This window comes from Mycteria americana, chromosome 4, assembly GCF_035582795.1.
Source record: "Mycteria americana isolate JAX WOST 10 ecotype Jacksonville Zoo and Gardens chromosome 4, USCA_MyAme_1.0, whole genome shotgun sequence".
Classification (NCBI taxonomy): Eukaryota; Metazoa; Chordata; class Aves; order Ciconiiformes; family Ciconiidae; genus Mycteria; species Mycteria americana.
This window is the reverse complement of record NC_134368.1, coordinates 91,318,445-91,330,235: the sequence shown is the minus strand read 5'-3', so window position 1 is coordinate 91,330,235 and position 11,791 is coordinate 91,318,445. Positions and strand designations below refer to the sequence as shown.

Genomic DNA, 11,791 nt, shown 5'->3' with positions numbered 1-11,791 from the left:
CTGTTGGGGCTGACCTGCATTTTACCCCTTTTTTTGAGCAATTCATGGAGGGCAGCAGTGGCTGAGCTCTTAGAAAATTGCTACAGATGGTACGTTCAGGGCCTGTCTCATGGAGGAAAAGGATTTCTCTGTTAGAGAGTGGCCAATGCCTGGTGTCACATAGAAATCTGCATTAACAGAGCATATTTCATTAGAGTAACTACCTCAGTCTTATCCAAATCTCTCAGCAGGAATTTATGTCCAGGAATAGGCTGAGCTAAATGAAATATATAGCAATATAAATGATTACATTAGTTTGGCAGTTAAACATGCAAGTGGTAAAACAGCAGTGACAAACTCCCCATACAGTGAGAAACTCCTCACTGGGCCTTCTGTCCCGTGGGTTTCAAACTATCAACTCCAGCAACAGGATCTTAAATTACATTACTTTCCCCTGCCTTCTCAAACATCTGGAACGCCACTTCCTACTCTTCTTGTCTCCACTGGGAGATTTCATAACAAATAATGGAGAGGGCCTTAAAAAACCAAGCTACCTTCAAGGAAAGCTATGCTTCTTGTGAAGTGGAAAGGTTTCCATCTTTTTAGTAGAACAGCCATGGTCGAGATCTGGAGGACAGGTGTTTGTGGGATTTGGTACTTAATCTGTTCAGGGCTCATAAAATCAACTGCACAATGTGCCCATGTTCTCCTGGGCCTAGCACCACCTCCCTGTGCCAATACAGCTTTTCAAAGCAATCTGTTTTATTATTCTTCAACTAGGAAAAATTCATTCACATACATTCCTTTGCCACTGACTGGTCTTGATGTGAATTATAACATGATTCAGCATTAATTCAGCAGATAAGCTGTTAAGGTATACTGCTTTTAAAGGGAGATCTGAGTGTTGAGCAGCTCCTAACAATGAAATAATGATGTGTTGGGGAAGCAGAAACTCACTGCAGAAAGAGGTGAAGAAGCTCTGAGATTGCTTCACCACGCCAAAAAGGAAATACTCTTCAATCAGCAAATGTGGCTTGTTGACAAATGTGTAACATCTGCAGTGCTTAGGAAGGAGCTTATTTGTTCAGTCATTTTCCTGTGATGTAATTAACCATTTTGTTTGACGTTCACAAGGACATTTATTGATGGGCTAGAATGTCTTCATTCTCTGACATATCAAACTCCTCAACAGCTGGCCTGACCTTTAGCCCAAGCTAGAGTTTTGGGAAAGTCTTGTGCAAATACCCACCATACCAAGAGAGTGAGAGGAAACTCAAGATGTGCAAAGACTCGAAAAAATGTCTCATGTGCCCAGGAGCATTGCTCACTCACTTCCCTTTAAGCTGTGCTAGGCTAACCCTACACATCTGGCTCTGTCAGGGTACACTCAAAGCAGTATTATCAGGACCATGTTTTAGAAAAAAAGGCAATAAAAAGTCAGATGAGCATCATTTATTCTGTCTGTGTCCCTGTGAAACAAGAACACCTTGTGCTGTTTGCACTGGTGCTCAGAATAACCTGCAACTATTCCTTTGTACTGGGGCCAGTACAATAACCTTTAATGAAGGCTGTGACTATGAGGCAGCTGAAATTATGAATATGTGATCCACGCTGTCACTTTTAGATAGACTCTCAACAAAGTTAAGAGGAAGATAATTCAGGCTCATCCCAAAGGAATGAACTCTTTCAAGGATTATGCCCTGGGCAATTAGATGAATTTTGCAAACGTGATCAGCCCTACCTCCTGGCCAGAGTTAACCGGCTATGGGGAGATTCCCCTCCGTTTACTAGTTGACACAACCAGTTGGTCACACTTGGTCATTAGTTACTGGTGAGAGACAAGAGAGGCTGACTGGTCCACTGCCAGTTAGCGTGATGAAAGGCCATAGGTATGCTCTCCTCTTGCACTGGTGCCTCCTGGAAGTAATGGTAAGAAAGGGATGCAGATCAGATAATTTTCTTGTGCCAGTGAGTATGAATCAGGGAAGCCCAAGGAGAAGGAGTAACTTTAAAAGCATTTATCTGTGATGAGGTTAGTGTGTCAAGAGGTCTATCTGATGACACAAAGAGAACCACAACGTGTGTCGTAACGTAAGGAAAATGTGCAATCTGCACAGCTCTTCCTGCTGCTCTGCATGGATGGTATTTTTAGGAAATTGAAGGAAGGCCCAGTAACAGTAACTCCTCCTTGATACTGCCATGGTAGACCTGAGCCTTGCTCCCACTAGGTATTATTGCAATGGATGATTAAGGTGCTTTGAGCGAACAAGTAGCAGAACTGACAAAACTGGTTTTCAATGGACTTGAGTTTTGCGATTGGATTCTCTGATGTCTAGTTAGGTACACAACCCAACTAAGGAACTTCCCAATTAAGGCACTCGTAACTTCTCTTTCCCCCTCTGCCTTAGGTTCTCTAGCGTGTTATGAAAGTTGTTATGTGCTTATGCTGGAGTCTTTTCCTCGGTGTGAGCACAATGGCAATTTCTACAGCTACCCATAGACTGTCAGAAAACATCTAGAAAGTGAATATCTTTGATCCTAATACTTTGAAAATGGCCAACACTCAAAAGTTGCCAGGGAAACAATCAAGGCAGCTTCATCACATAATAGACTTTGTTTACTAAGAAAACCAGGCTAGATGCTGCCAAACAGATGCAGAACTGGATTTCAGTACTGTTCCACTCCCAGGCAGTCATCCAAATAAAGTAATTGTATTTGCAAAATAGCTGTGCAGACAGAAAATCCTCATGGTGTGCGTGGCAGCTACAGACATGTAGCAGGCGTAGCGTGAGAAGGACATCCAGCCATTCTGGACCTATTTGACTATGTGTGTACTGAGGAGATGGGGGGGGGGGGGGGCGGTGGTGGAGGTGGAAAGAAAGATACTCAGATGAGGACAAAAATGCTGAAATCCTGCTGCCACTCTCAAAGTGAGTTGAGAGTCACTGTCAGGCTTGCGCTCCCCCTCAGTTTGTCCTTCACAGTCTCCTCTGGCCACCTGGAAGTGCCCCAGTAGCCAGAGGATTCCAAAGGTCACAGGAGGAGTGCCGGGGCAGCCACATCTCCTCTTTGCTCCACCAAACAGCTTTGGAAATCTGCCCACTTTGCTTCTCTGTTGTGAACTTTCTGATCTCCAGCCTTTTCTGACTGATGTAAGTATGAGGAAGGGAGGACCATGCCTTGCTTCCCTGTTGCAGCAGCGAATTTGCTTGGAGCAATGGCCTTGCAGCCAGATGGACCAAAGGGATCATTCTTCCCCAAAAAAGGCTTCCACAGCTGAAGTCACAACAATCCGTATGAACTGGGAAAGGCAATGTCAGGTGTTGCAAACAACAGATATGGTAGTACATCCACAAGACTGTGATTGCACATCTGCAGGGTGGATTTGTTACTGGAACAAATAGGCAATTTGCAAAGCAAGTTCTGTAGGTACTTTAAATTCCACGTTTCTGACAGTTTCCCTTCTATTAAGGAGAATATCCAGCCTGGTCATGTTTTTCACAGAGGCTGGGAGTTAACTTTATGAAGCCATCACAAATGCTGGCATGACTGACATTTACTTAGGAGAGAGTTTGCCTGAGGAACAAATTAGCAGCAGGCTAATCAGGGCTGAAATAGGTAGTATTGCTCTTGCTTTACCCACAGCCTACTGCCTCCCGCTGCGTTTTCATGGAGAATATGTTAGGAAAATACATCGTGAAAATAGTGTTGCTCCTTTGGAGTAGGTGAGATGACGTAAGCATGTCAGTAGACAGAAAGAAGAGCCTCTTAGGCTTGAGAAACCCGAGACGATCACACAGCTTCATATTTAAACTAGCACCAATCTGTGGTCGGTGATGAAGGTATGTTCCATGCCATCCAAACCGCAGTTTGCTGGCTTCATTCAACCTGAGCCAGCTCAGACTCGCTCCCTGCCCTTGGCCTCCAAGAGGTCTGCCAAGGCAGCGGGGTTTCCGCTCAGCCTCCCCAAGTGGCAGCACTAGCTCATTTCAAGCACAGCAAGAGGAGGGAAGGGTAAAACGTTTTCTTGTAACCTTGCTAAGAAAAGCTCTAAGCCATTTGGCCATATGAAACCTGTCCTTTGCCTCATTTCAAAAGGAACCAGAAACTGGCACAAGTATTTAGGGGGATGTGTGGGAGAGGGTTGTTTCATTGCTTTACATCCTATTGTCTCTAGCCCAACTTTCCACTTCTTGGTGCCTGCAGGGAAATGGAAGGGAGGAAAATGGAGCCCTGGTGCTTTTCACATCAGTTTCCCAAATAATTTCATTTCCCTGCAAATGGGACCAAATGAAAGAGACTCAGTCCTACTGCTCTCAGTCCAGAACTCCCATTAAGGCAAAGGAATGCCGAGGATTGTAGTTTTGGAATGCTGAAAGTGTATTGCTGGGCACAGCTTATACAAGCCGTTAACTACACTGACAAGATTTGATGTTGTAAGATCTGTCTTTTATGTTAACACGTGGAAACAGACACCAGGCAAGTGTATCTAAATATTTATTTTTTAAAAAGCAAAACTCTCTAAAAGCAACAAGGGGAAATTTCTTAATTAGGAAACATATATAGTAATAAAAACATTAGAAAAAAAATCTTCCATTTGATTTACAGGAACTTATTACAGTTATTCGGGATGTATGACGATACCTCTACACAATAATTACACATATATAACTATGAGGTTTCTTCAACATTTCAGAAAATGAGTCAATGAACAGAAATCATATGGTCTCACCACGACGACATTTAAATACTAGTATTTAAAAGTGGTTTAGATCCCCCTTTTTAATTTTCTGCTGGACAGAAATATGAAGAGCAGAGGAAACTGCACATACACAATTCCAAAAGGAATTTGGACTAGAATAAATAAACATCTACCAACACAACAGCACGTTCCCTTATATGTAACTTTCTATAAATTATGACATTATGCCATACAAAAAAGACATCACATGTCTAAGGTTGCAAGGAGCAAAACCCACCAGCTCCCTCCCAATGCAAACGCACGAGGTGAGCAGTGCTGCGCATACCAGGGCTTCTGGCAGGGAAAGGGAACCCGAAGTTGCTGGTGACCTTGCGTTGCTGAGCTAACCTTTGGCTCCGGCACAGCAGGCTGCACAGCTTTCCCACAGTAGCTGGGAAAGTTTTTTTCCAGGCACATAGCTCTGTGATGTGCAAAACAAAACAAAGATGTGTTTTGGGAGGCAGTGGTTCCCTCCTCTACTCAGAGCTGCTATGTAGAATAAACGTTTCTATGTGAGTGACCCAAGTCCTTACAAAGGCGTGCAGCATGGAAATATACCTCATGCTGATGCTGGAGCCTCAGCAGTGGTTTGCTGATGCTGGAGCCCAGGCAAATTTTTTCCTGTGAAAGAATTCACGGTATTCCCTGTATCTTTTCTCCTGCACAACACACCAACAGCAAGGTTTTAAAGGCAGTAAATTAGGACAGCACTTAGAATGGTGCTTTTCAGACAGTGTCCAAATTAAAGATACATCTTACATAATACTTGCAATATTGAAATAAATACAATCGGCTACCATTACATTAAATAAAGTCCTCAATAAATAGGCTGAGCTCAGACGCAGTGCGTTTCAAGAGAAGAGAGCCCCCGACGCCGCAGGCTCAGTGCCATCTCCCCGCCAGCGCGTTTCTTTCCCCCGTCAGTTTTTCTGTGTCGAGCTGGAAGCAAAAAGCCGAGAAGACAGCGATCAGCACCGCCTGCCGCCGGCTGCGAGCCTTCAGCTTGCCTGGGAGCGGGGCTCGGGGGAGGTGAAAGAGGCTCCCCTCGCTTTACCCGGGTGCTGTGCGCGGGTGCTGCAGCCGGGGCCGGGGCCGCAGCCGCAGCCACAGCTGCCCCGCTCCTTCCCGGGACACCCCCGCGGCGGGGCCCGGGCGGGGCGCGCTGCCCCGGCGGTACCTGTTGAGGATCCTGGTGACGATGAGCTTGACCCAGGGCGCGGAGGGGTTCAGGCAGACCGTCTGTCCCTGCTTCGTCGTGGCTCTGCGGGGCGAGGGGGCGGGTGAGGCGGGGGCCGCGGCCGGGGCCGCGGCGGGGAGCGGGCAGCGGGCAGCGGGCAGCGGGGAGCGGGGCCGGGCACTTACATGACCTCGGGCACGGCGCAGTGCGGCCCCTCGGCGACGAGCTCCACGCGGGCCAGGCGCCGCGGCGGGATCACCTCGGAGACGGTCCGCACGCAGCGGCAGCGCAGCTCCCCGGCCAGCGGCGCACCTGGCAGCGGGAGACGCCGCCTGAGCCTCGGCTCCGGGACCCGGCTCCGGGCCCCGGCCCCGGGCCCCGCCGGGCCCTGGGGGCCGGGCCCTGGGGGCCCCGCCCCGCCCCGCCCCGCCCCGCCGCCGGGCCCTGGGGGCGCCGGCACCCCGCGCCCCCCGGCGGGACCCGACCGCGGGCGGCTGGATGCCCCCGGCTCAGCCTGCCGGGCGAGCCCGCAGCCGCTTACCCCGGCAGAGAGCAGCGGCCAGGAGGAGGACGAGGACGAGGACGAGGCGGAGGTGCGGACCCATGGCTAGTGCTGGCGGCGGAGTGCTGCGGGAGCCGTTTGGGCTGCCGCCTTGTCCGCCGGTGCTTTTATCCCCCGCCGGGCGCTGTCGGGGAATTTCCCGGACGCGGAGTGGAGCCTGGGGTGTGCCTGGCTGGGCCCCCCACCTCCTCTGCCTCGGGCCAGGTGGGGCGGCCGGGCCGGACTGGAAGCGCCATTGACCCCTTTCCGCTGCTGGGTGTCGGGTGCTGAAGGAGCGCGGCAGGGGGAGAAGGGGGGCTGCTCCCTGCCCCGAGAGGCTCCGGGCACGGCAGCTCTTTCAGGTGCGGGACAGGGAGAAGCATGGCACTGCACAGTCCCGAGGATCGCTCAGGGTCTGCGTGGGACCTCGAGGAGGCTCACCCCCTTCTCTAGAAGGAGATGAGGCTCTTTAGTGGGGGATCTCGGTTTGCTTTCAGTTAGTCTCGGTGCAGGCTGCTGAGTCGAAAGAGGGTTTGGGCTCTAGAGCTTGCTTTGCTGGCTAACCCGTGTAACTACGCACTCTCATCCAGCCGGGGCTGCTCCCCTGGGCACCCCTTTCTTCACCTGCCTTTTGAAAACTGCAAATATGTTTTTCCTGCAACTAGGAGACACTCAGATTTCTGTACCTATGCTCCACTAATACAAGCCTTCTATTCCACTCCTCTGCACGGATAAGGCACTCTCTGTCTTTATGACCATCGAGGCATTTTGCTAACTTTTGTTATAAAGCCGCAAAAAAGCAGTTTTCTGGAAGCTTTTAAAGAAAATTAGATGCAGTTTTTCTGAGCTTTATTTACACATAGGTTTAGTTCAATTATGGTCAAAGCACTTTCTTTTGTAATTAGTTTTGGTATGAAACATGATTCTGCACGTCCTTTTTTTGCAGTCGATCCTTTTTCTGTCTTCCACAGGTACTTGTGAACATGAGTGGAGTTCAGCAAATCAAATTGTTCCTGGGTCAGGCTGCCACGTGTCTTGCCCCAACAACTCGAATGCCTTGTGCATCCCTAAAGCTTCTAGATCAGTTTTTTTGTACCACGTCACGTGTTGCTTTGATTTATGACATGTTTAGGGCTATGCAGGAATTTAAGATTTGCAAGTGTGTTCTTAGATCTCCGTCCCCCTGCAACTTTCTAATCTTTATTTACTTAATAGATATTTCTTTGCTGTAGAATATACATCTGAAACTTTAAGCGCTAATGCAAAATCAGGTAAAACCAGTCAGATTCCAGTGCAAAATTCCTGGTTTGTGAAGAGAGATCTGCTCATGAATCATTATTAGAATTGCTTTAAACCAATCATGTTATAATGACTGTTTTGAACTGGCTTGACTTGATTTTCGGGGAAAAATTGACATGGTTTCCTTATAAGAAGACTGTCAGCACAGAGGTAGCTTCTTGCAACTAAAGTACGTAGATGATATTTACTTTTTTTTAGACAAGCCAAGTAATCATTCTATTATAATGACATTAACAGGACAGAACAGGAATTAGCTGTAGGTAAAACTATACTGGCAGGGATGCCAAGATGGAAAGCAAAATAAGGTGATTTTTGAAATTACAAGAATCACAGTACAATAATCCCATTAGGAGACTTACTGTCTGAAGACAAAACCAAGTCAGGACTCAAAACAGGTAAGATGTAGCATGTGAATCAGTTCTAGCGAGAGCTTAATTAGGTGGCAACCTAGTGGTACACAGAGACTCTCATTCCTGAGCTTTGTCGTCTACGGATCGGATAGTTCATATGGCTGCTGGCCTAGTCCCTCGGGAGATCAGCCGTGCGGGAAGATTGTATGTCATAAGCAAATGGCAATTGCCCCATGTAATCAGGAAATATCTAATGACTGATTTGCACCCCTTTCCAATTGCAGTTTGGTAATGACATTCTTGGAAGCTGTTGGCTTGGAGCTTGGTCTTAAAAGGAAATTACATGATCGAGACATCTCTCTGTCCTGCTCTGTCATTCCCCCCCCTCCCCAATTTCACCCCTCCAATAAAGTTTGTATCATTTGGCCAAATTCAGAAAGATGTGACAAAGGGCTATCAAGGGATATCAACCAAGTTAGTACAAGTTTGTGGAGAGTCAGTGTTGGATGGAGGGAGAGAGAGTGCTAGACCAGCACTGCCATTGGGGGAGAACCTGCAGCATAAGCTGTGCTCTTTCCACCTTGCCAGCTGGCCAATCCAGGTGTTCCTGCTTGCAGCCAGTGCATAGCTTGGAGTTAGCTACCTCCTGCGCTGTCTCTTGTCCAGCTGGTTAGGTATGATTAGAACATGAAAAATGTTGGGGAAATGTGGGGGGGCTTATATGGCCTTGGGGAGAAACGGAGAGGTTACAAGAGAAGCAGCTGTGGGCCGTAGTCTACTAGAGGACATAGAGGTTGTGGAGGAGTCCAGAGGGTGTTACATGGGTAGATTCGGAGAAGCACGCATCTTTAAATATGGGCCTGTTACCTTCCTGTGAGTCATATGCCATCTCTCTTTTCTTTTTTAGTTGAAAACGAATTAATTCTTTTTAATGAAAATGAATTCTCCACTGATGTGTATATGAAATTGTGCATAAAGCTGATGCATCATGTAACTTGGGCTTCCATCTTCAAGACAAAACTTAGTAGCAGAGGTGCTCTTCCAGGCTCTATTTTTGCAGCCTGACTCACCCCTTTAAGTAGTAATAGTAGTAGTAGGCCCCAGTAAGTAGTGTTGTGTGGTTTTTTTGAAGCCAGTAGAGTGTCAACTGAAGAGGTTGGAGCCAGGGAGAGGCAGGGGCTTGCTTTCCTTGAAAACTAGAGAGATTCCTTAAGAAAACCATAAGAAACACAGCTGTTAAGAATGGACAATTGCCCACAGGTGCTTAGGGGCAACCACTAAGCAGAAAAGTTAGAAACCTTCCCTGGGATCCCTTGAGATCCCTTGAAATCATAGGGATGGAGCCACCATTCCCTCCAAGCTGTAGCACCACGAGCATTGCGCTGTGCGTTCCTGGCATGGCTGCCCCAAGGAAGTGCCATGTTCTTTGCAGGACAACACTAATGAACGCAGATTTTATTTGCATATGTGCATTACTGTGTGGATAAGAACACATACACCTGAGTGACCTTAATCTATGGGAATCAGGTGCCCTATTCCACGCTCATAGACCTCTGTGTGTCCATAACTAGTTTTCTCCGAGAAATATAGTCCTCACAAGCTGAACAGCAAAACTGAGGCTTACGCTGTATTACCAAGAAGAAGGATTTGCTCATCTGTAGCAAACGGGGGCAATGACAGTTAGGATGATGCACAGATAATCCAGTGCGGGTCATTGAAACTATCATTAGCAGATCAAGCTCTGAATAAATGTGGAGAACAGATCTGTTGAGTAAGAAATTGTCACTCAGACACAGTCAGATTACGTGTCGTTCTTGGACAGTACACATGAGTAAGGGCAGTTTACGTGACAGTGCTCGATTTTATGCTTGGATGACTGTTCACAATATCTGAACTGTCAGACTCATTCCACAGTGGTTACTGCTGAGGAAATTCCAGAAGTCTCTTGGGGTCTGAAGTGTGATGCTGTTTTGGACACGGAACAGTAATGTGTGAAACTCGGCAGTCAGCTCTCCAGCAGAGGCATGTGCTGAGATGAGCAGTAGTCAGAGAGGTCATGAACACGCTGAGATGCAGTAGGCATTACACACCTTGATCCTGTGAGTCAGCACTCGTGCAGACAGGCCTGGCACGAGGGAAATGGGTATCTCTGGGAGTACTTCAGAAGGCAAGACCATCTGCCTGAGCAAGGCTCTGTACCTGCAGACTTCCAGATCACCTCTAGCTACCTTCCATGTGAATGTGGGTAGGCTCTCTTCAGTCCAGATGACAGCAGCAACAAGGCTGAGCTGTAGACAAACTCTCCTGGATTCTACCCTTTCCTCCGGCTCCCCTCACCGCCTTTGGCACATTTCCTTTTGAAAGTAAGGAAAAGACAGGGAACAGATGGCATCACGACAGCCAGAATTTAGAAAGCTGAGTTATCCCCTGCCTGCTGCCATATCTCTTTCGTTATAGTTAAGTCTGTCATGCTTTGGCTGCAGGCAATACAGATGTGCTCGAGTTAAGTTTAAATTCGTTATCATGACTGGTGGTGTCAGTTTAGCTATGACAGAACTCACTGAAGTGTTTGTATTTGCCTCGTTGAAGTTACCACTCAAGTTACCCACCTTGCTTAGGTTCTTTGGTAGGAGCTGCTGTGTGAAGATACTCCGAAATCCCTCAGTGTCCTTAGCACGGGCCTCAGGGTTACCAAAGCATAGAAAGCTGTCCCAGCTTAGGCAGGCCCTAAGGAAATGCATGCAGAGTATTACTAGCCACATGACTTAATCTTCTTCACGTTATCCAGTTGTTAATTCATTAAATGCAGGAAGTGATTCCGTTGCTTTGTTGCACGCTTTGGCTGCTTGCCTTTCCACAGCAGCTATTTGGCGTGGCATCCGTAGTGTGAGCATGCATTCACTGGCGACAGGCCCCGAAAAGCTGAAAGACAATTAAACAAGAGACAGCGTCTCTTTCATTTCAACAAGTGAGGACTTTTCCTAACAGCACAAAAATGAATTTGAAGGATATGTCCCAGATAAAAGTCTTAGGTCAACTTTGTAATTTAACATGGGCAATCTCTGAAGGGGCAGGGGTGTTTCCTAACAAGTCAGATGTTTCCTCCAGTGCTTTGATTAGGAATGAATTATGTTCTGATTTGTAAGAGAGAGCTAGAAAAATGTCAAGTCACTGCTACCTACTAGTGTATACAGTCAGAGGGTATATACTGCTGATATCCCCTCTTATCTTTATTATTATGTTACCTTTTTTCTGTACCAATACCATGTTTCACAGTATTCCCTAGCTATGATAGAGTGCTGTTCCCTAGCACCTATGACTCCTCCTGTGGATCCAGCTCTGTTGTGAGATACAAACATATAATTTTTAACATATAACATATCTCTGCTCTCAGAGAGCCAATACTGTGCCTTTTCAATCTCCGGGAAGATTTGCTGGAGGTTTTAGCCAAATTTCAATATCATGCTACAATTTTGTGCAAAATATGTTTATCAGATGTTTTATTTCCTTGAATTTCCTTGTGTGTTTCTCTAGTTTTGACCTGTTTCCAGTCCATATTCCCTTGTAAATAATACCTGCATATGTAAGAAATACATATGTGTCCCACTGTTCAGCCTGTGTCACGAAGGATCTCAACTCAGTTTTGCCAGCTGCATCGTGGCACACATCACACACTGTTGTGCGCTTGTTTCTTTAATACCTTT

General features: G+C 47.0%; 1 protein-coding gene across 1 annotated transcript in view; it reads left to right on the top strand.

Annotated features, from left to right (window-relative positions):
* Positions 1-6,314: 6,314 nt before the first annotated feature.
* The window catches only part of RASSF6 (Ras association domain family member 6), a 90,684-nt gene continuing 85,207 nt past the window's right edge, over positions 6,315-11,791 (top strand). Inside the window, exons 1-2 of the mRNA XM_075501346.1 lie at positions 6,315-6,663; positions 7,410-7,522. The gene's annotated coding sequence lies outside the window, so the exon portion shown is untranslated. The remainder of the gene's footprint in view (positions 6,664-7,409; positions 7,523-11,791) is intronic.